The 8825-nt window shown below is 40.9% G+C and overlaps 1 protein-coding gene across 1 annotated transcript in view; it reads right to left on the bottom strand.

Moving 5' to 3' along the window:
- The window catches only part of MSH2 (mutS homolog 2), a gene marked incomplete at its 5' end in the record, with an annotated part of 55250 nt that overhangs the window by 38138 nt on the left and 8287 nt on the right, over positions 1-8825 (bottom strand). The window lies entirely within an intron of this gene.

Here is an 8825-nt window from a genome sequence, read left to right as displayed (position 1 = left end):
CCCCCCCCGGGCCCCCCCGCTCCGGGGGGGCCCTGCCAGCTGGGGATAAGGCCAGTTGTATCTCGATGTTGGCCTAAGCTGGCTAGGAAATTATGCCCTCAAACCACAGTCCCAGCAAACACCTCCAAGCTGTCACCACAAAGAGGCGTGAGGTAGCATAGCTACCTGCTGGCTCTTCTCATCCTGCCAGACCTTCTCCCTCAAGTCAGAAGCGAACTAAATCAAGGGATCTTCAGGCAAGTATCCGATGCCCTCAAATTTGCCCTCACTCTGCTATTACAGGGCAGGTCTTTGGGCTGAACTCACTACTACTGTCTTCTAATATCAAACATGTAACTTGAAGCAACCATGAAAACGCTGACTAGTTTTTAGAGCTCTGTTGAATTAGTCCCTCGTAACATAGAGTCCAAGGTTTGAAGGGCAGCTTTAGACCGCAGGAGAGCCACAGAAATCACATGCACACAATTCCAGAGCGCTGGGTACACAAACCGCACTACTAGGCAGCCGAAGTGCTCCACATCAGGCTCCCTGCTGTTTAACCTGAAAGATTAAGCAATATAAGAGAAAGCCATATCCAAATATCAGTCTCCTACCTTTTCTAATTTTCCTAATTACTCCCCAAGCTGTCCTACTATGAAAGTGATACTGGGTATTTGTCCCCTTACAGATAAAATTTTAAATTCAATAAATGCATTCCTCCAAATAATTGGAGTTCACTCCTCTACACCAGTTACATTCATATAAAATAAAATTAACATGTATCAGGGAAGCAACAGACACTTTCCCACCCTACATGAATTCCTGCTTTTGATGCAGAATCCTCCATGATGCCATTTGAGTGCTATGTCAAAGCCTAGAGAGAGTAAATTAAAGCCCTGAAATTATATCAGGCACAAAATAACTATTTTCTACAACAATCAAGCAAGCTTTGGAAACTGTATGTATTGACTGTGAGACTGCAAGCTAATGAGCTCAGAATAAAAACCAAAACAGGATTATCAGAAGCAGCATTAACTTCAACATAACAGGTTTTTTTCCCCGACGATCCTTATTGCAGTCTTACGTATTCTGCAATAGGTTACCAATAATTATTTTTGCACAAGGGTTTAAACATTTTCCAACCCCAACAGATTATGCAAGGTAAAGAATAAAACAATTCTTCAGCAGAAAAATAAAATCTTGGGTCTCATCCTTGCCAACAAGGTACTACTGCTTGATGTAATTAAGATCTTGCTCCTGAAGGAGACTGCTGCAACAGCAGTATTTTTAGACCCTGAGGGAAGGGAGAGCCTGGCACCATGCTGAAGCATACTCAAATAAGGCAAAAGCACACAAGCAGAGCTCTGCTTTGCTTCCTCTAGCCAGAAAGCACATCAAAGCGAAGAACTGCAGGGATCTGAGGCATGTGCACAAACTCCCTGCAACGAGAAGAGAAGCGGGAAAGAAACACTTTTTCTTCATTTCTAAGGCAAGGCTAGCAGTGCTCCTGATACCATCACACACCTCACCCCTTCGCATGGCCAAGAGCTGCAAGCTGTTTCAGAGCAATACAGACAAGGACCTTCAGGAACATTTCTACAGGCAGGCAACCACCGCAGCTTGTCAACAGCCCCACTGTTTCCTCCAGACAGGACAGAAGGCCACCTGCATCCTGCAGCAGGGACCCAAAGAGACCTACCAGCACCTCCCACTGATGCTCGCATTGCAGCTGGGACTGCACCATGCTCCCACGGCAGACCAGCCCCGCTCTACAAGACCTGCATCCCGAAAATATTAAAACATTTAAAGCAAAAAACAAATTGTTACTGTCTATATTCTAAAGAAACTTTCATACACCTGTGCATCCAACTACACTGACATGACCATGCCCGTCACAATTAAAACCAAAACCAACTGTGTTTTATTTCCCATTCCACAGCCTGGGTATGTATCTTACAGTAACAGCCACCTATCCAAGTTATAGAAAAGGAAAATAAACCTTCACTTTTCTTTCTCAAAAAATTATGTTTCCCAAATAAGACTGAAGTTTATTTTTTAATTATTACTGAGAACTGTCAAACTGCAGTTTTCTGAAACAGCACTATTTAGATTTGATCCACCACTCCTCCTCAATCTCAGTTAAGAAATAACAAAATTATTACCCTTAATGAATTTAAGAGCTCCACAGACAAGGAACTGGGATAAAAACTTACAGCAACCTGCTACTTCACAGAGAGAGATAAACACTGTTCTACACTATTAAACATATATGCTCACAGAAGAAAGAGAACACACAGAAGAAAGAGAACACACAGAAGAAAGAGAACACACAGAAGAAAGAGAACACACAGAAGAAAGAGAACACACAGAAGAAAGAGAACACACAGAAGATCCACCAGCAAAGCTGAATTTTGAACATAAAACCACAGCAAATCCTCTCTCATCTCAAAAACCTACCACAATCTTGCTGGACTAAACAGTCTCTTACCCTCAAGGAACTGTACAGACAAAAGTGATTAAGTAGATATTTCATAAAATAAGATTCTCTAAGTATCTCCCAAACATTTCATCAGAGACATGTTTTCTGCCTTCCAGAAGTTACAAAAGACTAGATCTATTAATTTATTTCCATGCATATATTATTTTTCATATAATTTCCATAGCCTATCTTCTGTAGGAGTGAAAAATATTCAAGTAGCATCTTCATTGTGAATGTGTCAGAAAGGCAGCAGGGTTATTGAGCACTGGCAGTGAACAACTCCACTCCCTAGACTGAGACACTTTCTCAGTTTGAAGATAAGCAGATATCCAGTTTATCCTTCTATAGCAAGCTTGGCAATCCAACTCACAATATAAATGTATTAGCATAAGCTCTATAAAAGTCAAGATACCAAGAGAGAGCAAACACTTGTAAGTCAGATTATTAAATCTGATGAACAGGCTTCTGGTATTGCTTGATCTGCATTTAAGATGTTAATCTTCTCATGTTTATGATGATAGCAGGGCATGGACCAGCTGCAGAGGAGCAAAAGGATTAATTTTTAGATAACAACTTTCCTTGTGGATTTCCATGGATTAGTTTTTATCAGGTGAACGAGCCAAACAAAATTATTTTGTAGCTACAGGACCAAAATAAAAAAAAAGGAAGCAGCAGAAGTTGAAGGCCAGAAAGGGAAACTGGGATTGGCCCTTTTAGCAACTGCCTAGTTTTAGTTATCAGCTGCTATACGACATTACATCCTTGATTATCTTAGCATGCTACACTTCCCATCAAAAGATGAACCAAGCAGCTATATGAACATTAGTGCCAGCGCCAATAACAAGGGAACCAGTGACAACCCACCGTCAGGGAAGCCTGACTACATCTTTTGATTTAAAGTGGTCACAGACAGCGTCAGCCAACTATGAAACAACTCAGTGTCACAGGCTGCTGCATGACGCGTCAGAGTCAACAAACAAACAAACAAACCTTCACACTGAATTCTGACCGCAAAGGAAAGCCTACACACAGAAGTCAGCAAGTGTCAAGGACCTAAAGGCAAAAATATCCTGATTTAAATAAAGACAAGAACAACCAGTTTCACAACACTTTTTCTGGACGCTGCCATTCCACCAACAGAGTACTTATGCTTCTGGAAAATAAATGCCCATCTTTTAAGAACTAATAAACCTCTTTTTTTTTAGATAATAACAGAGGACAATGACGAACACAGAACAAGAACTCATCAAGTACTGTACACTCAGGAGCAAGTTCATAAACTTTATACAGTTTTTTTTACAGAAACTGCTCCACCCAAAACCTTCCAGAGAAACCGGAGATGGAAAGCAGCTAAGGCTGCTTCTCAGCTTAATACCTCACACTGCGGAGGTTTGGTGCCAGTCTTCCTTTCTAATTAATACGGCATGTGGGATCCAGTGACAAAACAATGTTCCTGCATTGTCCTCAAAGCTAGAGACAGCTGAGGAAAAGTAAGGAATAAACAAAATAATGACAGAGATACGTTTCCATACATTATTAAAATTAGGAGTCTGTTATACCTCTCCATCAGTACTGACACTCTTTTAAATTGCTAACTTGTGTTTCCTTACACGTGCACAGACCAAGAGCATACTGAGTAAGTTCTATTTCTCTGCCGCAAAAAACAAGTATTTCTTCATTTGCATCCATTCTGAGAATGGATGAGAGGAGAAACAGAGGAGAAACAGAGGAGAAACTCAAAACTCTACATAAATAGAACACTGAAGACTTTTACAACCCTTATACATGATAAATTAATTAAATTACAAGTCAAGACAAAATTATCTTGCCAACATGCAAGATCTTCCTACCATGCTACCTGTCTAATGTCTGTGGATATAAACTAAACCAAGAAGGAACATACGTTCACTCTTCTTTCATGCAGAATAACCACACTCCTGTATACAATGGTCAAAATAGTGACCCCTAGAGATACCATGACAAACCATAGAGCTTTTCACGTGTACATATTAAAAGTTTTCATATGGTCACACTCTTTAACTGGGAATTTATTAAGTTAGGGCTCTGATTTAAAAAAAAAATCCTGAATAATAATAAAAAAAAATTCTAAGTAAAATTTGACTACTGCAGTAATTACCATCCGCCTCCTTTTGGCAGGCTGAGAGCAGCTACGCGCAGCTACAGATTCACATCTCCCTGAACGAATTGCTATTTAATTAGTTCTCAAAAATCTGAAAACCAATTTGAGGTTTCAACCAAATTTCACTTTCATTTTCATTCCCCTTGAGTCTCAAAATTCAGATGCAAAAGAAACTATCTAAAAGCTTAATTATTCTATTTATTTTGTACCAAGTGGGGACTTGTCAGGATGAATTGGGCGAGCTGGAAGTATCGGCTAGGAGATACTATGACTACCTGCTCCAGTGCTGCACCACTGAATGCCACCTACAGTTCACAGATTGGCAATGCTGATTGCTGATCCTTGACCTAGAAGACAAATAATTTGGATAACATGCAGAATACAAGCAGCTTTTAGGCACTTCTTCATCTCAAACACCTGAAGGTGTCAAAAAAGAGTCTTTTTTCAGCTCTTATTTACATCCCCCCATTCCCTCCTCAAACAAGAAAACTAAGTTTCTTGTAACCCAAGACTAAACTTTTTAGTAGGTTTCAGGTGCCTGGGATTTTGATGGGAATTCTTTCCTAGAGATGCCGCCTGTCTGATATGTGCTTGACTAGTACAGCTTTTGTTTAATGTTTCTAGACAGCACTCACTGTCAACCTTCATTGTACAAGTAAACCCAAACGAAAGTAATAGCTCTGCAAATAATAAACATAGGCAAAGGGAGGGGAGAGGGTTAAAGACAAAGTATTGAGAGCTTCAAGCTCCAAACATTTCTCTAGGGGACTTAGAGATGATAACTTTCAGAATGAAGAAGGTGACATTTTCCTAACATTTCTGGAAGCTCACTGGGAAGCCCACACCATTTTCACGTCACTGGAACGACAACTTCCTTCATGCAAAGTACTTATTGCACCACGGTCTGCATGACAACCACAAATCACACTTCTGTCCTCCAACCAGTTTAGATTCAACTTGTATTTCAGAAGCTTCTTTAAAGGCATTAGGGGCACTCCCAACATTTAAACTGCATTTTAATTAAGCCATTTAGACAAACCTCCAAGTCGGTCACATTCTCCCCTCCCTTACTGACAATTCAGGCCATCTCTTACTAATTTCAACTGCCTGAAATCAGTCTGTTGCTGTGGAGAAGTACTGACCCGTATTCAGAAATGTTTCGAAGGTCTTCCCAGAGCTGCTAACCGCAATGACAGAAGCAACAAAGCCCATCTGTAATGCTTTGCAGGGACAGATGCAGGTTAGAAAAGAACACAAAAGCAGTGAAAACCTAACACAAGAACAATTTATGCTGGAAAGGAACTCAAAGCCTCTAGTTCCAGCCCTTGCTCAAAACAAGGCTAATTTCAATCGATCATTGAACAAGAACAGAGCGCCATCTCCCTGAGCACACATGTCAAAGTCTGACCATTCTGATACTGAAGATTTTTCTCTCTACATCCAGCTGGAGGGTCCTTTTGTGAAGCTGATGTCTGTTTTGTCTCCTGCTTTTGCTGCACCCTTCACCTTCCCTATGACTCCCACCCACTGGAAAGCTCAAACCAGCAGTTAGGTCTGCTCCTCAGCCTTCCCTTCTCCAGGCTACAAACCCAGCTCTCTCAGCCTCTCCTCATACACCCTGTGCTGAGCACGATCATGTTCAGTGGCTTTCTGCTGGACCAGTCCCTGTTTGTCTGTCTACCTCTACTGCAAAGGTCCACACTGGCTACAAGAACTCTAGATGCAGCCTCACAGTTACCAAGCAGATGTGAACAATCATGTTCTACCTGCTCGTAGAAGAGCCCAGTGCATGGTCACCCTTCACTGCTGCAAGGGCACGCTGACAACTTCCATTCAGCTGAGCCGTCTGCCAGCAAACTTTGCTCCAGCAGGTGCCGGGGTGGCTCAACTCCAAGACAGTCAGGACCTATGATCATGTTTCTTCTTAAGGCAGCTTTGTTCCTCATCTTGATGGGGCAGGTGTGCTGCAGATGCTCTCTATAATGCCCTCCACCTTGCTGTCCCCTCTCTAATCCTGACCCATAAGCTCATGACAGGCCTGCTGCCCCCCTGCAGCAGAGCTCTGTGCATTCACGTCACACCTTTGCAGAAACACAAACCACTTCATCTTCCTTGCCTGGCCTTTGCAGCGAGCATGCACTACAGCACTCCAGCTGCACGATCGCATTTCTGCGATCCGAGGGAGATCACAGGCCTGCAACGCACAGACTTCTCATTTCACCTTGGCCATTTCTTACCCTTGCTGTGTATTTGTGTGCACCTGAGACGAGCCTCCAGCCACGTGGCTTCCGAGCTATCCCACAGGCACACATCTGAAGTGTGTGCCCTATATACATTAATTTGTGTTGTTACTGTATTGATGGTTAGCACAGGCTAATGATGTAAGATCGTGTTCTATTTATACATAAATGTTAACAACACGTTGCAGGTTACAAGCTACTGAAAAGTGATCCATTCAGCTCCAAAAGACGACTTGCACCATCTACAGGTCTTTGCAGAGGGTTACAAGAGTCTAACTTTCTAAAAGAAACTTTCAGACATTCAATTCTACACTACTGGAATAAAAGTCAAGTCAAAATACCTCCTGTATAAGCAAAACAGGCTTACTTCAAAACACTGTCACCTAACATCAATCCAACTTGGGTATTTCAGTCCAGTTTGGTAAGAGTTTTGCACTGGTTAGCGTTAAATAGAGTCCTTTAACATGGCAAGGACCTTTCCAGGAATTTCAAGCTAAGAAATAATTAGGAACTTCCCCTGACAACAAAGGAAATGTAAAGGAACAGTAGCCCAGATACTTCTTTCTCAAACCACCTACATGTGCTTAATTATAGTAAATTCTTAAAAGATCTTACTGTAAAGCATATAGAAAAATACTTGACGACCACATCTTTCAAAACAATTTGAATGTCAGTACATCTTATCAGTCACACTAACAGCTTCTCTTATTATTCTTCAGATTAAGAAAAAAGAATTGTCCTACACATTCTGAAAAGCATTAAGACTGGGAAGATGGCACACTAACATCTTACAAGTAAAATACATTCTTTTTATCCCAAGGAATTAAATTCATCCAAGTAGTACTTGAAAGCAAGATGCATTCCGACAGGCTTAGCTATGCTGCAGGATAAACTGAAAAAGCATGACTGTAGTATTTCAGTGCCCATAAGTACCAATTAAAACAAACTACTTTTAACAAATTGCAGCCCTGAGGATTCTGTGGCTGGGCAACATACAGGAGGTTACCAACAGACCTCTTTCAACCTCCTAACACTTGGATACACCAACATTTACAAGCCCCATGAAGAGCTTAACTCCATTAAATTACTCACCTCTTCCTCTAAATACAGCTTTTCCTAAATGCAGTCAACATCAGCCATACAGAATCACAACATAAAATGCAGAAATAATCGTAACTCTACAAAACAGGTCAAGTAACACTTTCTGCCTATAATTTAACCTCATTTCATGAAAAAACACCATTTCTCTTCCAAACTTCCTCGTCACTGTGCATCAGAAGTCCTGCAAAAAATTCTGACACTGAAGTTAAAATATCCAGTATTTACTCTGACATAAGAAAACTACAACTGGGAGTAGTAACTTTCAAAATCTTAAAACCAACATAACTGCAAAATTGAAGTTGGCTCAGATCTTAGGATCCAAAACTGACAGAAGTAGGTGATCCTGGGTACAAGATCAAGAACTAGTGATGAAAGCTCCTGTAACACACACAAGAGTAACATACAGAATTCAGAAAATCTGGGAACAAATATTTTGGTGTCACATCAAAAACATTCCAAAGTGGGTTCTGATGAGGCACCATTCTGCAAATTATTAGGACAAGTAAGAAAATTTGTTGAAGAGAAGCAGAATACCTCAGTCTCCAGAACTCTAGAGAAAACTACTCTTTGCATAACCTACTTAAATATCAGCATGTCCAAGACAAAATTTCTTTTTTGGTAGTAGTGATCTGTGCTAGAGCCCAAGAGCATACACAGACATACCTTTAATTCCTTATCAGAAATAACGAGCCTTAGAGGAGGTATCAAAGTTAAATTCTGTTTTCTGGCCTCTTCTGCTTTGTCAGGACACACATTAACACACATTTTGCAATGCATTAACCTGCTGACCAGCTGGGTTGCATCAAGTTTGGGTTTAGATTGTAAGAATATAGCTATATTTAGCATGAGTTCAAAAACTTTTGTTTGCATGGTGAACATACACAAC

Source organism: Buceros rhinoceros, unplaced genomic scaffold, assembly GCF_000710305.1.
Source record: "Buceros rhinoceros silvestris isolate BGI_N320 unplaced genomic scaffold, ASM71030v1 scaffold19217, whole genome shotgun sequence".
NCBI classification, from domain to species: Eukaryota; Metazoa; Chordata; class Aves; order Bucerotiformes; family Bucerotidae; genus Buceros; species Buceros rhinoceros.
This window is presented reverse-complemented; position numbering and strand designations above follow the sequence as displayed.